The sequence below is a fragment of the Alexandromys fortis genome, unplaced genomic scaffold (assembly GCF_014885135.2).
Source record: "Alexandromys fortis isolate MF-2015 unplaced genomic scaffold, M_Fortis_MF-2015_v1.1 scaffold_50, whole genome shotgun sequence".
Lineage (NCBI taxonomy): Eukaryota > Metazoa > Chordata > Mammalia > Rodentia > Cricetidae > Alexandromys > Alexandromys fortis.
The window spans coordinates 2,934,736-2,956,951 of record NW_026067932.1 but is presented as its reverse complement, the minus strand read 5'-3'; the positions used below and the strand labels follow the sequence as shown (position 1 = coordinate 2,956,951).

Below are 22,216 nucleotides of genomic sequence, written 5' to 3'. Positions count from 1 at the left end.
GGCACCTCCCCCCCACACACACACAATAGGCTAGCCACACCCACATCAGTCAGCAATCACAGACTTGCATGTTTGGCCAGTCTGATGGAGACTGTTTTTTTTTTTAAAAAGCAAGTTTTTTTCTTCCCCGAGAGTGGGTTGTCACACATCCCGTCCCCCCTTGAGTCAGAGAATCTCTGGCTTTTCGCTGCCGTTCCTTGATCGATTAATGTTGGTGACAATGAGTTATGCAGGAGCCCTCTCCACGGTCGCTTTGCATCCAGAGGACACACGATGGGACTGGCGCTTTTATTAGTACTTTCTTGTGGATGAGAAGCCCAGACTGGGGACCCTGTCCTGATGGCAGCCTGGTAAAGGGCGGAGCTTTGGTTTTGAACCCTTGTCAGCTCAGGATCCAGCTTAACTCCTCATGTGCTCCCTCACAACCCTTTCTTGCTGGGTGAAGGGTGTTCCTTCATGGACCTGGTGGCTTGCACCCCCCAGAACAATGGTGTGTTCCAGTTCTTGTGGCACAGCTGGGTGTCTTCGTCCTGGTGTGACCACTTTTCCTATTGGTGACTTTTGGTGAGTAATGTCACCAGGGGACTTCTGTGGGTCCTCTCAGCTCTAAAGTTCTGTGACTTTGCTTCAGAACAGTGATAGGCCATGATGACAGGCCCATTGTTGCCTACTCAGGTTCCAGGGGTATTTACACTTGCCTGAACAGATCGCTTCTTCCTGGAAGTTGCTTTTCTCTCTGCGCTGTTCAGGAAGGGATGGGGTGCTCAAGAAAGCTCCCACAGCTGTTGGAAGGTTTTCGGAAATGTTAGCATCACCCTCATCACAATAAGTCCCCTGAATTCCCTTGAATTTTGAGGTTATGAATTTTGTGGCTCACCAGCCAGTACGGGAACTGCGTAGTGTATGGCTCTCCCTAGTGCAGGCCCGTGGGCCCCCTGCTAAGCACAATGGGTTGCTCCAAGAATGCACTAGGGCAGAGCATCCTTTAGCTGCAGTGAAGATGGGTGGGCAAGTCAGGTCAAAGGTGAGAGTGTTTTTCCTGACATCACTGGTGAAATGTGGTCTGCCTGGCACCACGGCTATCTTTTCCAGGGTTGTGCCCCTGAACCCCCCCCCCCCTCAGCAGAAAGGGAACCGGAAGATGCAAGCCTTTTAGAATTCTACCCTAGATGGTATCTCTTCCCTTTTTACATAAGAAGAGAGTGTTTTGAATTTGGTTGGTTTCCATCTGTTACCCAGAAAGCAGCCAATATATTCCCTAGGTCTTTGTTGGACTCCGTAGGTGAGGCTGTTCTGGAGCAGGGCCTGATAGCTGGGGTACTGTGCCAGCTCCTCCTGCAGACGGCCTTATTTTTCTCCTGTTTCCCTGTTTGCCAGGCCTCTGGGAGATGCTGGCGTGTTTGTCTTTGTCCAGTGTTCTTGGAAACAAACAACAATGCACCTATTTAAAACTTCCACTATTGTTGATTTGTGAAGTAGTTTGCTTTAGCTAGAGGGTGTGGTATAGCTTTCTTTTTATCCAGAGGGATGATTTGGGGATCTAACTTCAAAGTTTAAGTTACATGTCAGGTGAGGGTTAGAAAGCTCCTTGGCTGAGGGGAGAGTGAGTCCAATGGGTACAGCAGTAACGAAACACTAACTGGTCTGAAGAATGACGGAGTATCAGTCCCCTGCGAGACCTAGGGTCATCTTGAAGGTGGTGGTGCCGTGTTGACAATAAGAATTAAACGCATGTCTTTAATTCCAGCACTCGGGAGGCAGAGGCAGGCGGATCTCTGTGAGTTCGAGACCAGCCTGGTCTACAGAGCTAGTTCCAGGACAGGCTCCAAAGCCACAGAGAAACCCTGTCTCAAAAAACAAACAACAAAAAAAAAAAAAAAAAAAAAAAAAAGAATTAAAGCATCAGCATTTGTTGAGACTTTATCACCTGCGGGATGGTGTGCAAACTCAGACAGCTGAGCTGTGTGCTACCAGTTAAGTAACATGTTCAAGGCCAGCTAGCAGAGAGCAGTGTGTTAGACAAGGGTGGAGTTTAACAAGCTTCAAAATCTTTAGAGAAATGGTTGGCTCATAGCTTTAAAGTGGAAAAAACCAAAGTGGGGTTTTTTTTTGTTTGTTTGTTTCTTTTTGGTTATTGGTTTGTTTGTTTGTTAAGACATTGTCTCTCTAGCTCAGGTTGGCTTGAAACATACCTTGCGACCTAGGCTGGTCTCAAACTCCTAGTCCTCCTGCCTCAACAAGTGGATGCTGGGATTGCAGGCGTTGCCACCACACCCAGCTCTGAATGTGATGTTTCCAATCAATTGAAGGGAAGGAGAAATGTCGCTTTTTCTCTCCACTGAGTTTCTGTTTTCTGACTGGGTGACAGATGTAACTAGGGACACCAAAATGTCAGCCCAGGGAACCAGTCCCATGGTTTTCATTCTAAACAAGAAGAATGGAACTGATATGTAATCTATCCATCAAAACCCATCCGTTATAAAGCCAGTGATTTTTTTTTTAGTGACTATTTAGAGTTCTGTGTCTGTGTACTCCATGTCTAGGCTTAGTTGCCATTGCAGAAAATTGCCGAGTGCCCACCTGCGGGCAGCCAGCTCCCACCCTGGCCCAGGGTCTACCAAGAAGGTTCTGAAGCATTCGCCATTCATCACCCCGAAACGTGCTAAAGCCCCAGGCTTCCTCCTGCCAGCCTGATGAACCGCAGTCATGCTCAGAATTAGAAGCTTATGACGGACGGAGCCTAAATCTTGCCTGAGCACGCCTGCACCCTCTATGAGCCCCCACCGAGCACACCTGCACCCTCTGTGAGTCCCCAGACATTTCCAGCTAAAGACGGCTTTAACAGACCAGTTTTTGAGACATTTTCAGATGTAGAGTCTATTTCATATATGGAGCCTGTTATAGAATATTATTTTAATTGTGGATCCTGTCATTTCTACCCTTGGGTGATATCACACAGCCAGAGTGCCTTTAGTCTTTGCTTCTGCAGATACCAACTGTTTCATATCTTTTAAATTGATTTTACAAGCTTTACATTGGCGTGAAGGTGTCAGATCCCCTGGAACTGGAGTCGCAGAGGTTGTGAGTTGCCTTGTGGGTGCTGGGAATTGAACCTGGGTCCTCTGGAAGAGCATCCAGCGCTCTTAACCACCAAGCCATCTCTCCAGCCCTGCAACTGTGTCATATCTAGCTCAGGTCTAGTCTGGACATTGCTTGCTGTGCTTCAGATCCTGCCCTGGGCGCTCATCTCTGATCTGCTTGTCAGATGCCATCTGGCGAGTAGAGTTGCTGAGCCTGTCAGCTCCCGTGGTGTGGACAAGAGCGGTCTGGCTGACTTACTTATTAACTATGACACTGAGGTTTCAGTTAACCAAATCCCAATTTTTCCCTCATACAGACTTTAGTCAAGCTGCTCCTGCATTCCATGCCCTTCAGAACAGCTGTTGTAAAGTACCCGGATCTATATGCAGTATGGCCACTACTGATAATATTGACAACTTGCAGCTCTTGAAAATGTGCTATTTTTGTCTTACTGGGTTTTCCCCCAAATTTGTCTTTGGTATCATTTTGAGTCTTGTTTCTTCCCTTTCTTTGCTCTTTCTACCTACGAAGAAAGAAATCTGCATATTTAGTTTTTACCCGTACTATGTCCATGTCCCTGTACCTAGATGTCTTTTGGCTAGTTCACAGTGATGGAGGTGTGTAGGAGGCAGTGTGTGTGAGTGTGTGTGTGTGTGTGTGTGTGTGGTGTGCTTTGATGTGGTGTATGTGTGTGTGTGCGTGCACGCTGTGGTGTGTGTGCATATGTGTGCTATGGTTTGATATGGTGTGTGAGGTATGTGTGTTATGTGTGGTTAGTGTATGATATGTATATATATATATGTGGTTGTGTGTGTATATATGTAGTGTAGTGTGTGGGGGTGTGATATGGTATGGTGTGTGTTTGTGGTGTGCATGAGTGGTGTGTGTGTGTGTGTATGTGTGCTGTGGTTTGGTATGGTGTGTGTGTTATGTGTATTGTGTGTATGATATGTACATATTTGTGGTCGTGTGTGTATATGTAGTGTAGTGTGGGGGTGTGATATGCTGTGGTTTGGGGTGTGTGTGTGTGGTGTTTATGTATGATGTGTGTGTATGATATGTACGTGTATGTGGTTGTGTGTGGGTGTGGTTGCCTGTTCATGTGCATGTATGTGAAGGTTATAGGCTGACTCATGGTATCTTCCTGTAGCACTTCCTACTTTATTTTTTGAGACAGGTTCTCTGATTAATGTGGAGCAGCCATTTTGGCGAGGCTGGTTAACAAGTCGCTGGAACCCACAGTCTCTGTGCCCCATCCCTGGGGTTGCAGGCATGCAGCATCATGTCTGGTTTTCATGTAGATCCTGGGGACCTGCTCGCAGTTCTCATGCTTGCTACTAAGTCATCTCCTTAGCCCCCGGGTCCCTACCCCCATGCTGAGAATTGAACTTGGGCCTCTCACATGGCTAGCCCTCGACCACCCAGCTACATCACTAGCGCTGGACTCACCTGTCTCCTCCCTGTCCCTCTGGTCCCAGGACAACATATGTCATTGTTGTTCATTTCTGAGAGTTTGCTACTCATTGAAGGTTTTCCAATGTGCTTCTATAGTAATGATTACAAACGTACATAGATTTATTAGGGGGAAGTGGCAAGGACTCAAAACAAAATAGGCTAAGAAAGAAAGTGGAAATAATTTTTTTCATTAAAAGAAGCTATTTTGCTTGGTATGGTGGTTTGTACTTTTGGTCCCAGCACTTTTGTATTTCAGTGGGCTTAGCACTGCGCCTGAATCTACTGATACTTTAACTGCTGTCTGTGTCCCACTGCTGAGTCTGCATCTAATTTCTTTAATCCTAACATTTCTTTCCCACCATGAACATTTCCAAATCATTAGGGTCTTCTTCATAGAGCCAGGGTCCTCAACCACCCTTAGAGTCAAAATAGAAGAAATTATTACATAATGATGTAAGTCACAAAGAACTTCTATCAGGTCAGGAAGGCATGAGAGGCTACTGTAGCCTACTAGAAACAACCAAGGTAGCCAGGCAGTGGCAGCGCACGCTTTTAATCCCAGTTCTAGGGAGGCAGAGGCAGGCAGATCTTTGTGAGTTCGAGGCCAGCCTGGTCTACAAGAGGGTTGGTTCCAGGACAGGCTCCAAAGCTACAGAGAAACCCTGGGGGGGGGGGCGGAGAAAGAAAAGAAAAGAAAGAAACAACCAAGGAACTGGGTAGGTATTTCTCCAAAGACAAGTAGTGGATAAATAAACGTGGAAATAAGATGAGACAAGATGAGAGAAATTCCAAACCGAACCCACATGAGCAGATGACATAAGAAGAGACGGGAACAAGTGCTGATAGGGATGGGAGGAAATGGGGACCCCAGTGCGCGGCTGGCTGGGATGTAAATTAGTACACTCACTGTGGAAAAGAGCATGGTTCTTCCTCAAAATGCTAAGCCTGTAATTGCTACGTGTCTCTGCATCCTGCCACTAGGTATAGAACCACGAGTAATGAGCGTATACCCCTATGAAAACATGCATTTGTAGTCTTCTCCTTGTGGAGTTACAGGAGATTTTAAATATGGAGACAAGTCCTTTGTTAGCTGCGTGATTGGCAAGAATTTCGTCTGGTTTCACTTTGTTGATGATATCTTTATTAGTGACCTTGCTCGACACCGAGTGATACCCCGATTAGCAGCCTTTCTCTCTGCTGTGACAGAGTACCTGACCGGAAGCTGCACAAGGGAGGAGAGCTTCGCTTTGGCTTTGGATCCGGGGAAAACATGACTTGGAAGGTGTGGGCGGTTGTGGGAGGCTACCTGCTGGTATCCTCGCAGGTAAGGAAGTCTGAATAGAGGGGGGTTACCCACGTGGTGCTCCCCTCGTGCTCTACTTCCTGCTCTGTATTCAATCCAGGGCCTCGGCCCATAGGATGGTCCAAGGTGGGTCCCACCCTCCTCAGTCGATCCTCCCTGGAAAGGCGCCCAAAGATGCACACACCCAGAGATACGCCTCACTAAGTAACGCCTAGGTGTCCCTTAGTCCAAACAAGTCGGCCGTGGAGATCAACCATCGTAGGGTCCTTTGCACCAAAGCTTTAAGTTTTGTTGAAATCTGTTTTTATTTTTCCTGCTGTGACTTGTTTCTGGTTCTGTAAGTTTGTGAAGTGCTAAGATTATTAGCCCATTTTTTATTCTGAGCTAGTTAGTTACTGTAATCCACAAGGGGAACTCACTGTGAGTAATTGAGTGATTAAAATCTCTTGTTATTAAGGGATCATAAGCTCGCCCAGTTCTGAGGTTCAGACTTCCTTATTTACCTTTGTATCCCCTTCCCCACCCACATGGGCACGTCTGTGTATACTAGATGCTAAAAACATGGCTGTCAGCTGCATCCGGAAGGTAAATCCTTTTTGCTAAACTCTGAACTGTTTTGTTCAGGCTTTGAAGATGGATCTGAGTTCACATCATGGTTCCACATACTCTGTGGCTTTTTCTAGTTTTGAAAGCTCTGGAAACTCCACTCTGTAAGGAAAGGTAACATGCCAGGCAGTGGTGGTAGCGCACGCCTTTAATCCTAGCACTTGGGAGGCAGAGGCAGGTGGATCTCTCCAAGTTCGAGGCCAGTTTGGTCTACAAAGCAAGTTCCAGTACACACCTCTTCGAGGACTGTTGCTGAGGTTGCATATGAAACCCTGTCCCCTCATAGTGGCTACTCCGTGTGTCTACTATTTGATCTCAGGTTCTTCCTTGGGTTGAATGGGAATGAGGCTCACCTTTGGCCATCTTAGCACCTATAAATACAGCTGAGCAAGTAGTGTTTCCATTCAGCTGGGAGGGGTCGTCCCTTCGATCTGCTGGGTCAACCTTCGGAGGAACTGGGAGGGAGCTCTGGTCATGTTGGCAGTTCCAGAGCCCTGATTACGCAAAGGGTAGACTAGGTACCCAGACCTGGGGATCTATGGCTCTAGGTTTTAGAAGTTACTAAGTACTCATGATGTAAATTCACTGCTCTGAGCAACAGCCCTTGCCAGCTGCTATAATCAATCCTCAGTGTTCATCAGTGGTGGGTGACATCTGCCTGTTGCTGTTACAGCTCCTGGGTGGGTCTCCAGTTGGGGCCTAGACTGTCAGTTCCCTTGGTCCATGAGACTCGGCAGCTTCAGGGAACTTTCTGGTGACGAAGACCTTCGGCTCTTCAGGCTCTCAGAGCCCAGCCTCTTTTGGTCACTCTGCTCCCAGCCCCAGTCCTTAGGAATTTTCCAGCTGCCTTTTCACTGTTGCTGAGTGTCGCTTGGTGGCTCCCCTGCTGCAGAGGCTCCCGTGTCATTCCCACCAGCTCTTCATGTTAGCAGCTTAGGCAAGACCACCCGGAGAAGTCTTTTATGGGGGCTTGATCCTGTAACATCAGAGTACAGCGTGGATGGATAACAGCCATCCCTCGTTTCTAACTCCAATTCCAGGGGATCCTCTGCCCTCCTTTTGCCTCTGTGGGCATTGTGTTCACATGACACACCCCTGTGAACAAAATCATACCTAGATGAAATCTTTAAACCAAGGAATGGTTTGTATTTGTACCAATCATGCGTGGTTGTGACCGTGCCAGTCACAGGCCTTGAGAGGAAGTGCTCCTCTTCTGGCCTGGGTAACAAAAGGCTGTAAGGTCACGTAGAGTTCACCAGGCTTGTGGTCCCCTGAGAGCTGCTTTCTAAGGCCAGCCAACAGTGTCTGGAGCGGTCATGACTGGGGAATGCCATCCGCTGTGGGTAGAGAGGCGTCCTACAGTGGCTGGATTTTCTTCAGTGGGATTATAAGGGCATCTGGGCTGTCAGGAGGGCCGTGCAGCCGGTTACTGGGAAAGGGACCGCCCAGCTGAAAGAGCCACGCTCAAGGGTGCCAGGAAGGGCTTGTCAAATGGCTCGCGCGCCAGTTTTAATCACTCACAGAACACATTCATGGTGTGTCTATGGTCAGCGCTTAGAAAAGCTCAACACAGGTCTACCGCTTCCTCTTGCTGTTGTTTGTTCGGGCCTTATTCCTGGCTGGCTTAGAACTCACTGCTTAGCCCAGTCTCTAAGTCAGTCCTGCCTCCGCCTCTCTCCCGCAGAAATGCCCAAACCCAGCTGAGTTAAAAATTCTTACAGCACTTACCAGTGCTTAATATTAACAACGATTAAAAGCGCTAACTCCTGCCCCAGTGCCCTAAGGAGGATTCCCGGAATCAGTTTTAATGCCATATTTTTGTCCTGTGAGGATCCTCCCAGATTCAACCTTCAACTTCCTAGCCCCTCCCAGCTTGGGCCTTCTTTCCTTTTTATTTTATTTCTTCAGATTACTCACTGAGTCAAGTCAGTTTGCGCTGCCTATACTCTCAGGGACATAGGACCATCCACTGGAGTGTGGTTGACCTAACAGTGGTCACATCCTTGAAGTAAATGGATTCCTCTTTCCTCAGATAATATCAGGTGCTGCAAACCAATAGCTCCATAGTTAGAGGTGGGGGCTTGTGAGCTCCTTCCTCCTTGCTAGAAGGTTGACGGACTGTTGCTTCTATTCTGTTTTTGTAGACTTGACTTCCACCTGCTTCCTTTGATAAAGAATATAATTATTAAAAAAAAATATATCAGGAAAAGGAAAACCTTTCTTAGTCCCTGGCCATCTCTGCTTTGTGTGTGTGTGTGTGTGTGTGTGTGTGTGTGTGTGTGTGTGTGTGTTTTACGTAGAAGTGTCTGGGCAAGGAACTAACAGCACTCTAGCTATGGGTGGTTATATGGGCTTGCAAACCTGGAGTAAACACCAGTAAATGAGTTTTTAAGGAAAGCCTGGAAGGAACCTTTACATGTGGGTAGATGTTGTGTCTTTTCTTGCGGGAAGTGTGGTGCTTCCCACAATCACTTGGCCGATGCACACTGCGCCGCCAGGGATCTTGGGGACCAGCGGTCATCAGGGCACCCACTTGGGAATTGCTGATCTGGAAGATTGGTGATGTGAGAAACAGGAAAAGCACCCATGACGGCGGGGCGGGAGGGGGTGCGGGCGTGAATGAAGCAATTCTGTACATACTTCTGCTTTTTGTTTCTCGGTGATTATTTTTAACAGGAACAGCAGTCATCTGAAGCCCTCATAGACCCATGGGCTCTCATCCCACGAAAGTGGCCTACCTCTCACAGCCCTAGAACCACCGTCCGGCCCAAAGAGAAGGTAAAAGATGATCTCTGATATTCATTTGTTTGTTTACTTGTTTAAGGAAGATGTTAGCAAGGCTGATGGCTTAGTTCTTTCTGGCATATACGTAGAGTTTGGTAGATATCTATTTTTGCTTTAAAGGGACATTCTAGTAAACACTTTTCAGGGCAGTAGGGTTATGTTAAGACTTTATTTCTGGCTTTTAGAAGACTTCTCAAGCTCTGAGGACAAGTTTTGCCGTTCAGGAAGTGAATTAAATATGCATCTTACATCTGTTAATACTTTTCTGGGGAAACCAGTGAGCTTTTGTTTAATTTGGTACCCTAGAGTGTTAGCTTGGACAGTACCTGATGACAGAAAATACTTATAGTTAATGTTTCTTAAGAAGTCACTGTGAGCCAGGCACTATGATAAGTGTTGTACATGTGCTAACCATTTAACCCAAAATGCAAAAGCGCCTTGAGTAGACTTTCCATAATCATAAGGGCAAGCCTCAGCAGCTGGGTCCGGGTTCCTAGCAGGGCACGACAAAGCGAGCTTTATGAAATCCATTACATTTGAGACAGCTCTAGCTTTACCAACCTCCTCAGTGGTGTGTTATACAGTAGTTGACTTCCAGTTATATTCATTTGTATATCTATCACAGGGTTTTAAAAATACGTATTTATACAATTTGAAAAGGGGAAAAGTTAAGGCCTCACTTAGTAGCCCATTCTGGCCTTAAACTACTTAGTATCCTCCCTCCCTCAGCCTCTTGAGTGCCAAGAAGCTCATTCCTAGTTTGGAATTTTGAGACATGGCTAGATATCATCAAGATGAAGTCCACTTGGGTATGTAAGAAGCAGTTGTTTCTCATACAGTTTGTAGGATGGGTGCTTGGGATGCAAAGACAATAGAGACCTAGTTCCCTGTTCTCACAGAGATGTCACCCAAAGAAGGCAAAGTTCTTCCCACGGTTAAGCATTCCTGAAGTCATGACATGGAAAGTCGTGTCTTGTGTCTTATTTTTAAGAATCTCATGGTTGCAATAGGAGTAGCCCGGCTTCTCCGATGACTGGATTGTTGTCCGGTCCTGACTAATTCACCCACGGCACTCAGCTGCAGGCTGTGGGATGCTGTTGCTCCAGGATGCGGGCTTCTCACTGCCTGGTAGAGAGGAGCGGCACAAGCCCTTCTGATCACCTTGGGTTTCTCTCCAGGGCAGACTCAGGAGTACAGTCTTGCAGTGCAAGTAAAGAGAGGCTAGCCCTCACTCCAGGGAGAGTCCTTTTGTGATAAAATAAACAGACTGGTAATACTTTGGGTCCTGATAGGACCCCTTCAACACAGAAGATTTGTGTCATTCTTGGTGCATGGTGAGAATCCAACCAGGGACATGGAAGGTGGTGTTTTGCCCACATTAAGTCCTAACCATAAATCCTTTGGTTCCTTGGATGGATCAGCTTTGAAGGCAAACAGGGGGAAAGTAGCCACAAGGCTCTCTCTGGGAAATTCTACATCGGTACCTTTTAAGTTGGTGGTCAGAGCTCTGGAATCTTACAGAACCCCAATCTGGCAGCTCACCCGGGCCCTCCTTGAACCCTGGAATTCTTTCTCTAGCTTAGAGTGCTAACAAGATTAATTTTGTGTGTGCTGTGATGGTTTTGAGGATTGAACTCAGAGCCTATGGCCTTGTGCTTGCTTCCACTGAGCTAAACACCCAACCTGGGGTGTGTGTGCTATTCACAACTAATACAGTCCTGTGGATAAAGGGATTTGACACGGTTTTAGCTTCTATGTCTCTGGCTTAGGGAGAGGCAGAGGTGGAAATCAATGCAGGTATCTAGGAAGACTACTTGCAGAGCTTACCACCAGGACATGAGACTCAATATGATTAAAATGGGATTGGGTAGAAGATTACCCAATCAGAAAAGCCTAGAATGAGTAGAACACAAGACTGGAAACCTTACTCTTTGCTCGATCTTCCCCCACAGCAACGCACCGTCACACAGCCTGTGGGAATGCCCTGGATTGTGTGTCTCTGCGTGTGTTCTGCGTGCAGGTGCACATGTGAGCATGCTTACTTACACACGTCGAAGTCGGAGGGCAACTTTGATGTTGTTTCTTAGGTGCTGTCCACTTTATTTTTACTTCAAGTGTATGCGTGTTTTATTGCACGTATGTATATGTGGGCACCATGTGTTTTACAGTGCTTGAGGAGGCCAGAGAGGTATTGGGTCCTCTGAAACTACTTACAGACAGCTGTAAGTAACCAGCCAAATCCGGATCCTCTGTGAGAGCACTGTCGTGTCATTTCTCCTGTCCCCTTTTAGTTTTGTGACAGGATGTCTTGTTGGACTGAAGCTTGTCAGGTAGGTAGGCAAGGCTGGCTCACCAGCAAGCCCAGGGATGCTGCTGCTGCTGCTGCTGCTGATGTTGATGATGATGATGATGATGGTGATGTTTATAAACATGCCACCGAGCCTGGATTTTTACATGGAGGTTTATCCATATCCTGTATCAACAGTAGTGACAGAAAGACAAACAGACTCTCAGATTCTTGTTTAGAAGACAGAGCTTCCACAACTAATTGCATTATTACTTTGGCCAAGAATTTTTTTTTAAATCACTAAAATATTGATTATGCTGTCTTTGTCCTAGATAAGGAGTGGATTAACTGATTGCAAAATTCGAATTTTTCTGTATTTCTATTGCAGTAGACTTGGATAGAACCTCCTTTGTGCCTCCAAGTGCCTTTAAGTGATAACAATAACGATAATATTAAAAGCTAATATTAGGGTTTTCATGCAAGCTGGAGTCTATTCTAAGTGTGTCGCATGTATTCCTTATAACATCCCCCTGAGCCTTGCGATGCGTTCCAGGCTGACTTGGGCCTTGTGGTGCGTCTCAGGCTGACCTGGTACTTGTTATAGTGTTCATTCAAGACTCAAACTCACAATCCTGCTTCAGCCTCCCCAGGTGCTGGGATTACGGCTGTGCACCGCCATGCCTGGCTAGATTTTGTTTCTTCACTATTGCGCTCTAATGGCTCTGATAGCCAAACTACCTAGAAACACTGCTAAGCAATGTAGGGGCTATCCCTTTGAGAGAGAAGAAAGAAAGAACCCTGCGACACTCTTATCTTCTTCTTATTTTGTTTCTGTCTCAAAGGCCAAGTTGGTATTATTTTCTGACTCAACCAGGACAAAGCTGATACTATTTGAGGTTATTCTGGCTTTTGGTTTTTCCACAATGAAACCATACTGTTAATTTCACAATTTTTCTTAACATTAGCATTTTAGATAGAAGGAAAACGTAAGACACTTGTTTGATTAATATCACCTATAGTTTCCATAGTTACGGCAAGTAGTCACAGCGATTCCTTTTATTTCTACTGACGCAGATTAGAAGTTTCATAGATTTTGGGTTTTTTTTGTTGTTGTTGCTCTTTTTCTTCCTTTGCTTTGAGTTACCCTAATGGTTTCTCATTTTAAAACAAAGAACTCTGTGTCTAATTTCTTGCAAAGCAAGTTCAGTGGTGATGAATTCTTTCAGATCTTCTTTAGACAGAAATGTCTGTCTTCCCTTTCTTTTTCTTTTTTTTTTTTTTAAAGGCATGTTCTCACTTTGTATCTCCAGCTGACCTGGGACTCTGTAGACCAGGCTGGGCTCAAACTCATAGGGATCCACCTGCCCCTACCTCCCAAGTGCTGGATTAAAGGTGGGTGCCATCTACCATGCCTGGATTTCCTTTTGTCAAAGGATTGTTTTTCCAGACACAGAATTCTTGCTTAAATTTAAAAAAAAATCTCCTGCAGGGCTTTAATGCCATCTACTTCCTTAGGTGTGGTTTCTCATGAGTCAGCTATTAATCTTAGTGAGAATTCTTTGTACATAAATAGTTGTTTCTCTTTTGATTTCAATTGTTTTCTGGTTTGGATTTATCCTACTTGGAGTTCACTTACAGGTTTTTGTTTTGTCTTTGTTTGTTTTTTTTTTTTTTTTTTTTCTTTTGTCTTGTGTGTACTCATGTGTTCCATCAAAGTTAGATAAATGTCTTGCCATCTGGCTACTGGTTACAATTTTTGAGCTGCTTCTTAAATAAATGATTTTCCCCCATGAACGACCGTATCTCCCTATAATACAAGACTGTATTATTATTATTTGGAAACCAGGCATTCTGAGTCCTCTTCCGTGCTGACTTTGGAAATCCCACACCCTCCCTCTTTGGATCTTACTGTTGTGGAGGGCTAATGTTTATTGTGACCTTTCTAACTAGTATCTGCTACTGTGTGTTCTTGTTTTCTGTGGTCACCGAAGTTTCTGTTCTGTGATCTCTGTGGTTAGGCAGTGACCTTCTTAAATGTCTGGCTCCACAGAGGGGAAAACAGGGGATTTGTGCCTTAAAATTTCCCTCTGGATGTTGTTAGGAAAACTGTTGGTGGCCAACAGACGGAAACCAAAGTAGGCATCTGTGCCAGCCAATCAGGAGGCACTGAAAATGTATGACAAAATTTGGAAAGCAGGGTCCCATTGCCCATCCCGGCCCCAGACAGTGCTCTAGGTGTGTGGGTGGTTCCAGTTTCCAGGTGGATCTCTGTGAGTCTTAGAGCAGCCTAATCTATACAATGAGTTCCAGGGCTGCCAGGGCTATGTAGACAGATCCTGTCTCAAGAAAAAAGAGGGCTTGGTTTCACCTTTTCTCATGTGAATCTCGAGCTTCTCCATCCTCATTTACTGTAGAGCTATCCTTTCCCACTGTCTGGAACTGGTTTATTCAACTGTAAATGTGGGCATGATCTTCTGGCTCTCTGTTTTTTGTTTTTGTTTTTTACCTTATTTACAGTGTTTGTGTTTCTTCTGTTTATGTACTGTATGTCCTCATAACTTCTGTTTGTTTGGTTTTGAGATAAGGTCTGTGTAGCCTGGTCTGGCTTCAAACCCAGGCTCATCATGCATCAGCTTCCTGAGTTCTTGGTGAACAGTTTGTACCACCATGCACGGCTCTATTTTAATGTCCAGCGCTATTTTAATGTCCAGACTGCTGTAGTAGAATCTGAAACCAGGAAGTGTGATTTCTCCAGCATCTTCCTGCTCCAGACTGTCGTCTTAGTGACTTTCCTGGTTGCCATGACACACTACCTGACAAAGGACCTTCAGAAAGGAAGGGTTCCTAGTTCACGGGTGCAGTCCCTAATGGTGGGGACATCACGGTGGCAAGAACTTGAGATGGCTGGTCACACAGCGTGGGTAGCCAGGAAGTAGAAAGCAGGGAACTTTTGCGTTCAGTTCCTTTCTCTTCTCTTTGTATTCCTTCTGAGCTCTTGGCCGACAGAATGGTGTCACCCGTACTCAGGGTGACTCTTCCCACCTCCGTCAACCTAGCCTACGTTACCTCACAGACATCCTCAGAGTCTAGTCTCCTAGGAGATCTCAGATCCTGTCAAGTTGACACTATTAGCCATCACAACTGCTTTAGGGTTTTTTTTTTTTTGCGGGGGGGGGGGATGTCTTTTGTGGTTCTAGGTACTTTCAAGCATTGTTTTGTTCTGTCTGTGTTTCATTGACATTCTCATATGCATTATATTGAATCTGTGGCTACCTTTGGGTAGTGCAAACATGTAACATTATCAATTCTTCCAGTTCATGGACACAGAACATCTATTTTTTAGTGTCTTCTTTAATCCCCCTGGCTAATGTCTAATGGTTTTCACTTACGGATCTAAAATGTCCCTTTCTAAAGGGGAAGAGTGGGCTTTTCGCAGCAGGAAGGGCAGTGATGGGGAGAAGCGGCCACCAGTGCTCTCTTCCTTTGGGCTCACTGGTTACCGTTTGAAGTTCTTTCTTCCAGGCATTGGAAGGGACAAGCGCAAAGCTGACGGAAATGTTGGGCCTGCTACGACAGGAGCCAGAACAAAATGCCCACAGAGGGGAGGAGAGTGCGCTCTGGCCCTTTTGTGGCGTTTTAAGAACAAGAGAAGGTTTATTTCATGAGATGTTTGTTGTTAAGGCTTAGCCGAGAGCTAGGGTCCAAACAGAAGGAGACAATGAGACACCCCACTTCTGGCTTCCCTTTGGTATATTTGCTCATGGTTTCCACTTCCTCATCCCCTGTTTGTGCCTCAATCCCACTTCTCAACATCCACCTCATTCTCTCTGCTATGGGTCATCTTATCACCGTCTCCTCAGAAATCTCTGTGGCCACCTTACTCAAGATGGCCCACCTTTCTCTAAACGTTTTCCTGGCTTGACTTTTATCCCCATGGTACTCCTTGGCATCAGGCTGTTGAAAGGACCAGTGGCCTTCAGCTAATCTGTGTGTTCACTTATACCCCACTCACCAAGACTTGCCATTGTCAGACCTGTTCTTGGCTTTGGAGACTGATGAACAAGACAAAGTTTGAGGTTTTCTGATGGCTTGGTATTCTAGTTTATAGAGAAGAGACCAAAGTAAGTACATAGGGTAATTTCAGGTAGCGGTAAAAGCATGTAGGAAATGAAATAGAATAGTAAGTGTGCAGACTTGTTTTTTATTGTCAGTTTGGCACAACCAAGAGTCACTGGGAAAGAGTATCAAGCCTGCGGGGAATTGTCTCCCTTCATGGTTTCTGCTTGAGTTCCAGCTCTCGCTTCCCTTGGGGATGAATTGTGGCCTGAGAGCATAAGATAAAATAAACCCGTTCTCCCCAAGCTACTTTTGGTGGTGGTGGTTTATCATAGCAACAGAATGACGATTATGTCAGTGTAAACGGAGATGTGCTTTCGTTTCCCAGCCGCCCAGTCGCGAGTAATCTCACAGAAACTTATACTAATTACAAAACTGTTTGACCTGCGGCTCAAGCTCCTTAATGGTCAGCGCTTACATCTTAAATTAACCCATTTCTAACAATCTGTTTATCACCACGTGGCTTCGTGGCTTCGTGGCATACCAGTGGGACTCTGGCATGTGGCCCCTTAGGTAGCTGCATGGCGTCTCCCCAACTTTGCCTTCTTTCTCTCGCTATCTCTGCTTGGATTTCCTGCCTGGCTCTATTTTGCCTGAGTATTGGCCAAATTCCTTATTAACCAATGGTAATAAAACATATTCACAGCATACAGAGGGGCATCCAAGATTGTGTCAATAAGGTAGTTACTGAGGGACAGCTTCCTTGGGTTGGTGTTCAAGAAAGGCCTTTCTGTGGCAGTAATATTTGACCTGTGATTTGGATAGGGTGGAAAATGCCAAGCGTTGCCTCCTAAAAGTACAGATGTTAAAAACGAGAGAGAGAGAGAGAGAGAGAGAGGAGAGAGAGAGAGAGAGAGAGAGAGAGAGAGAGAGAGAGAGAGAGAATATATGTGTTTGAGTTTGTGTGTACAGGTGTCTGCACAGGCCAAAGGATGTCCAATTCCCTGGACCTGGAGCCACAGATAAATCTAAGCTACCAGATATGGGCACTAGGACCAGACTGAGTCCTCTTCAAAATACCAAGGACTTTTTCCCCCCATGTACACTGATGTCTTGCCTGCAGATAAGTCTGTGTGAGGGTGTCAGGTTCCCTACAACTGAAGTTACAGACAGTTGTGAGCTGTCATGTGGGTTCTGGGAATTGAACTCAGGTCCTCTGGAAGAGCAGTCACCTCCCCAGTCCTATCACAGCAACCCTGCTGATGACTCTCTTACCCACTGGTAAGCATCTTGGCAGGATGCTCACAGGTGGTGTGTGGTGGGGTCGTGACTTAAGTTCAGCTCTTGGAAACTAATGTCTCACAACTTAGTCGATCTGAGGAATCTCACAAAAGCTGACGCTACAGGTTTCTTAGGTCTCAGCTTGGTGCTGTAGAAAAGTGGTAGAAGCTGGAAGGGTGGGACTTTCTGGGGGACCTTCCAGCCCCTGTGGGATGCCCTTGAAAAGAGTAGTGGAGCCTTGCATCTTTGTCTTGTTTTTTTTTTTTTTCCTATGGTTTCTTGACCCTTGCAAGGTGTGCAACTTTGTTCCAATGCGTGTTCTTTGCCGTCAATGTCCTCCCTTCCCGCAGCCCCCAAATCAGCAGGGCTAATGGACCATAACCTGAAACCTCAGAAACTCAGAGTCAAAACAACATCCTCTTTGTGTAAGTTGACTGCCTCGGGTATTTTGATATACCGATGTACTTTTGTTCAGACAGGGTCCTGGCAGGGGAAAGAAAGATTCCAAATTTGAAAAGCCAAAGCCAAAATAAAAATAAATGCCAAGCAGTGCGACCTGCCGTGGGAAAACAAATAGCATTGACTGTTGACAGGTAAAGCCGAGACCCCTGTTATGACAGCGATCCTGGCATCATTTGTCTCCCAACCTGAAAAATGGAGCTGCTCATTGTATATAATCCGTAATGTTAAAAATAGTCTACATGTTGCCAGGCGGTGGTGGCGCACACCTTTAATCCCAGCACTCGGGAGGCAGAGGCAGGTGGATCTCTGTGAGTTCGAGGCCAGCCTGGTCTACAAGAGCTAGTTCCAGGACAGTCAGGGTTACACAGAGATCCCTGTTAAAATAACACAGTGAATCCAGTCTGTCAGTTATTTTCGAAGACATCAAGTGGCCTCTTTTGGCAATATGAAGTCAAAATGCAATATTACCTACACTTAATCGTAAGAAGAAGAAAAAAATCACTGTTTTAAGATGAGAGGAAAAGAAACCAGTGTGTGAGACTGTCTGTTCGTCATTTCCTCTCTCACAGACGGACAGCTACTGGCTGTGGGCGCTGTGGGCACCCAGCTATGTGTGTCTTTTTGAATATTAAATATTTTTTTTCCAGACACTTCACTGTGTATTGTAGATGCATCGGGGAACACGGTAGAAAGCCCTTTCTGAACCTGCTTGGAGTTTACACTCTAGCTTGGGAATATGAGCAACATAGAAATACAAACAATAGAGAAATACATACGGCTGATGGTGAGATTTTTGTGGTACAAAATAAAGCCACAGAGAAAGACAGTGTTTCCAGGGGGTAGGCTACAGTCTAAAAGAACGGTCAGGCTTAGCTCTCACTGCAAAGCTGATGTCTGGACAGGCATTGAAAGAGGAGAAGGAGTGAGCCCAGTGGCAGGTACCTGGTGGGTACATGCTGTGTACCCGGGTCCCTGGGGAGTGCATGCCAAGTACCCGGGCACCTGTCGGGTACATGCCAAGTACCAGGGCACCTGGGGAGTGCATGCCAAAGGAAGGACTTTCCTTAAACCCTTGCTCAAGTGAGAATAAAAATCCCCAGCCTTGACCATCGAAGGAAGACCAAGTTCCCACTAACAGCAATGGCTTTTCCTTACAGGCTGGTGTCAGTTATGTAGGTGGGAGTGGAGGTTTCTTGTAGGCCACCAGTTGTCCGTTGGCCATCCCAGTAGCCTCCCTGATCCGGCAGCCAAACATCTGGTTCTGGCACAGAGACAAGCATTCTGATGTAAGAGAGTCAGTGTAGGTAGGAGGTTACTCTAGGGAGCCAGGCCTGGGAAGCTGGGCACCCCTCTTCCACAGCTGGCCTGCACAGAGCAGAACCGGCCATGAGGAACTGGGCCAGGCCAGGCAGGAGAATGGGGAGGAACAGTCTGAGACGTGGAGGACAGCGTGGTAGAGAGTGGTGTCTCAGGATCTGTTGCGGAGACTGTGCACTCTGCTAACCAGACACAAAGATGACCCAGAATTGACCCTGGATTTAGCAGCGGCCACTAGAGGTCATTAGTGCAATTACACTGGAAGCTGGTTGCCAGCTAATATGTATGCAGGGGTTTCTCTCTGCAGAGTACACCATGCACTTCTGGTGCATGTACCCCGTGGCTTAGATTCACCTTCGTCTGACTGCTCTGTCCCAGCAAAGCGGTCTGCACACATCAGTACTCATAGACTCAGTTTTAGAGTCACGAGATGGCCTGGTGCGGCGTGGCCTCTCATACATAGGTGGGCAGAACAAAGTAAGTCTTGGACGGGTGAAATGAAACAATCTGGTTTGTTCACAAGAGAGCCATGAGAGCAATGCCCAGGATCGTGAGTGCTGGACCTGTACTGCTGACACACTGGACCTGTGTACTGAAAATCAAGAAAGTAATGGTGGGTGCAGATCAGTGTTTCTCAATCTGTGGGTCACAGCCCTCACAGAAGTCGCATACCTGATATCCTGCGTATCAGATATTTACATTACGATTCATAACAGTAGCAAAATTACACTTATGAAGTAGCAATGGAAATAATTTTAGGGTTGGGGTCAGCACAGCCTGAGGAGCTGCTATAAAGGGTCGCAGTGTTAGGAAGTTTGGACACCAGTGGCGGTCCTTCTTTATTCTCTCCCTCACAAGCTTGCAGGGCTTGCTTCGAAGTCATACAGGGCCAGGCTTAAAACTCGATGTGGCCCGCTTACTAGCTCTCTGACTTTGAGCAAGGCAGTCTGTCTCAGCAAACCTCTGTTCATCTGCAAAACAGGGACAATAATGGCCCCAGGGGGTTTGGGACAAACTGCTGCTTGCCTGTGAAACCCTCTACATCCCGAGGCAAATGGGTTACTGTGTACACAGCACCTCCTGGGATTATTGCAGCCCTGGGACTGAGGTTTCCCTGGGAGGGGCTCTCCTTTGGTCCAGCTGTCTTTAGAAAGGATTTTTAATTGGTGCCATTGCTTGGGGTTTATTTATGTAACAGAATGAATAGAGTTATCCCCACAAATCTGTTAGGGTTTTCCCTAAAGAAGTTACCAAGTGTCTTTTTCCTCCTCCTGGTTGCTGCTGCTGAGAGAAAAAAAAAAAATGCCAAGGAAAGAACTTCAAACAGTGCACTGCACACTCAGGGCAAATACATAGTTTGTTCCCCTTTATCAGCACCGGGAAAACAAAACTGTCAGTTTCCAATTCCCCAGCTTGCCATTACTCATGCGAGGAGAGAGAGCCGCCAGAGGAAGCAAGAGGACGTGCCAGGTATTCAGAAGAAACTCAAGAGCTGTCTCTCTGTGAACCCAGGGCGTTTCAGATGCCAAAGCGTTAGAACGTCTCCCGTTTTACCGCTAAGAATGATCAGATGCTTCCAGAGGGCCGGAGAGGAAGTCCAGTGGGTCAAGTGCTTGCTGTACAACCGTGAAGGCTGCAAAATCGGATCTCAGCACCCCAGCTGTGTTCTGGGGTGTCTATAGCCTCAGTGCCGGGATAGGCGTAGGGTGGGGCAGCCTTTCATTGGCTATCTGGCTGGGTTTGATGCCAAAACCAAGCTCCAGGGTCAGTGAGAGACCAGTGAGAGACACGGTAGTCTGCTTAGAGAGATGGCTCAGCAGCTAGGAGCATTTGCTTCTCCTCTAGCAGAACTGAATGGGTTCCCAGCATCCTTCCTGGGTAGTTCACAACCCTCAGTAACTCTGGCTCCAGGGTATCTGATGCCCTCTCCTGGCCTTCCCAGGGACCTGCCCACAGGTGTCATATACTCACACAGATACACCCACGTCAATATAAATAAAAATAATTTTTAAGAACATGAAGTGGAGACATGATTGAAGACGACAAATTCTGGCCTCCACGCGCTTGCACATGGCAAGTGTACCCTCACATGTGTGTGCGCGCACGCACTTGCACACACACACAGAGCAGCTATTGTCAAAGGCATCGATACCAACTCCTTCAAAATAAACTTGGAAGAGTAACAGGTGGCGCTGATTAAGTGATTTTAGGCCATCTGTCTTCAGTCTTCTTGAGAGTAGAAACTACCGACCGTCTAAACCTGCAGCAGTAAGAGCAACAAAGTGCTTCTTCCTTCTGATCCTCCCTGGGAAGGGCCCGATCTCTCCTTCCCTCCCTCCCTCCCCTCCCCTCTTCTCCCACGTCCTCCCCTACAGCATCCTTTCCTCTCTCCGCCACCCTGCAATGTGGATGTATGTGTGTTCGTATTGAACAGAGCCTGGGAGAGGAGAGGGCAGGGAGCAGAAAGGACAGATGAGCTACGAAAATATCTTCAAGATGTTACAGCTGCATTTCAGTGAGACACGGAGAACAGACGAGATGGACGTGTTTAAACAGTAACGAATGGTGTCACTGCACGTTTGCACAGCGAACACAGGAATTTCATGTATGTTGCAGACTCCAGTAAATGATAAGAAATAGTAAGTTTTTCAAAGTCAGCTTTAGTATCATGAAAATGGCGAAGAATACCGCCTTACAAACTTATAGAGAAAAATAATTTCCCCTCTTCTTCCAGACCGCCAATTTTTCTTGATTTTCCTTTTGAGCTTTCGCCGGCATATTCCCTGGTATGTATATATGTCATCACCATCTTTCTTGTTTTTAATACAAACAGTATACTTCCACAGGGTTCCAATCCTTCCTTTCTTTTCTTTTTTTCCCCCACCCTCTGCTATCCTTGTTAACGCGCTAGCCGCAGCTGATCTACCCCAGTGGTTTTATGACCGTCGCCGCTCGGTCTGTTGTACGGATGTACATATTTTAATTTTCCAGACTTCTAGCCTGTTTTAACAAGGTGGCACTGTATCCCTGCGCTACATTCCTGCCTCGCAGTTCTCTTAATGAGCATCACACAGAAGAATATCTGTGGCTGCCCCCCTAGCCCTGGCACAGAATAGATTTCCAGTAAATATTAGCAGGAGGAAAGAATTCATCTTTTGTTCTATGTGTTAGTCATTTATTCGGCATGTTGTTTTCCTTTATAGATATCAGAAAAATAGAATTGAGCACCGAGGATAGTCACATATTCTAAATTAATGGACTCTCTGTTAATGAGGTTCATGTCATATCATCTGTATTGCTGGAACCTCATTTGCATAGTAAGATACTTAAGGTCCCCAGCGAGGGCAGCACAGATAGCTCTGTTTTAGAAGGCTGATGTCTACCAGTGACAGCGGAGACGGGAGCTCTGCATAGAGCAAGAGACTGGCACATTTCATCAATCTGTGGGTATTTAGTTTGTGTGGATAGCAGAGGCCTTAGCTTAAACGATGCAGAATCCGGAAGCACGTAAGCATGGGGGCAGAGTTGTTCTCAGAGCCTTTGGAGCCCTGATTCCGAGGACTTGAGACCTGTGCCTCGGGTGA

At 46.3% G+C, this 22,216-nt stretch overlaps 1 protein-coding gene across 3 annotated transcripts in view; it reads left to right on the top strand.

Moving 5' to 3' along the window:
• Tmcc3 (transmembrane and coiled-coil domain family 3) overlaps positions 1-22,216 on the top strand; it is a 255,924-nt gene that overhangs the window by 30,510 nt on the left and 203,198 nt on the right. For 2 of the 3 annotated variants that reach the window (XM_050145604.1, XM_050145605.1), the window contains exon 2: positions 9,122-9,223. The exons of the other annotated variant lie outside the window; for it this stretch is intronic. The gene's annotated coding sequence lies outside the window, so the exon portion shown is untranslated. The remainder of the gene's footprint in view (positions 1-9,121; positions 9,224-22,216) is intronic. 3 annotated transcript variants of the gene reach the window in all.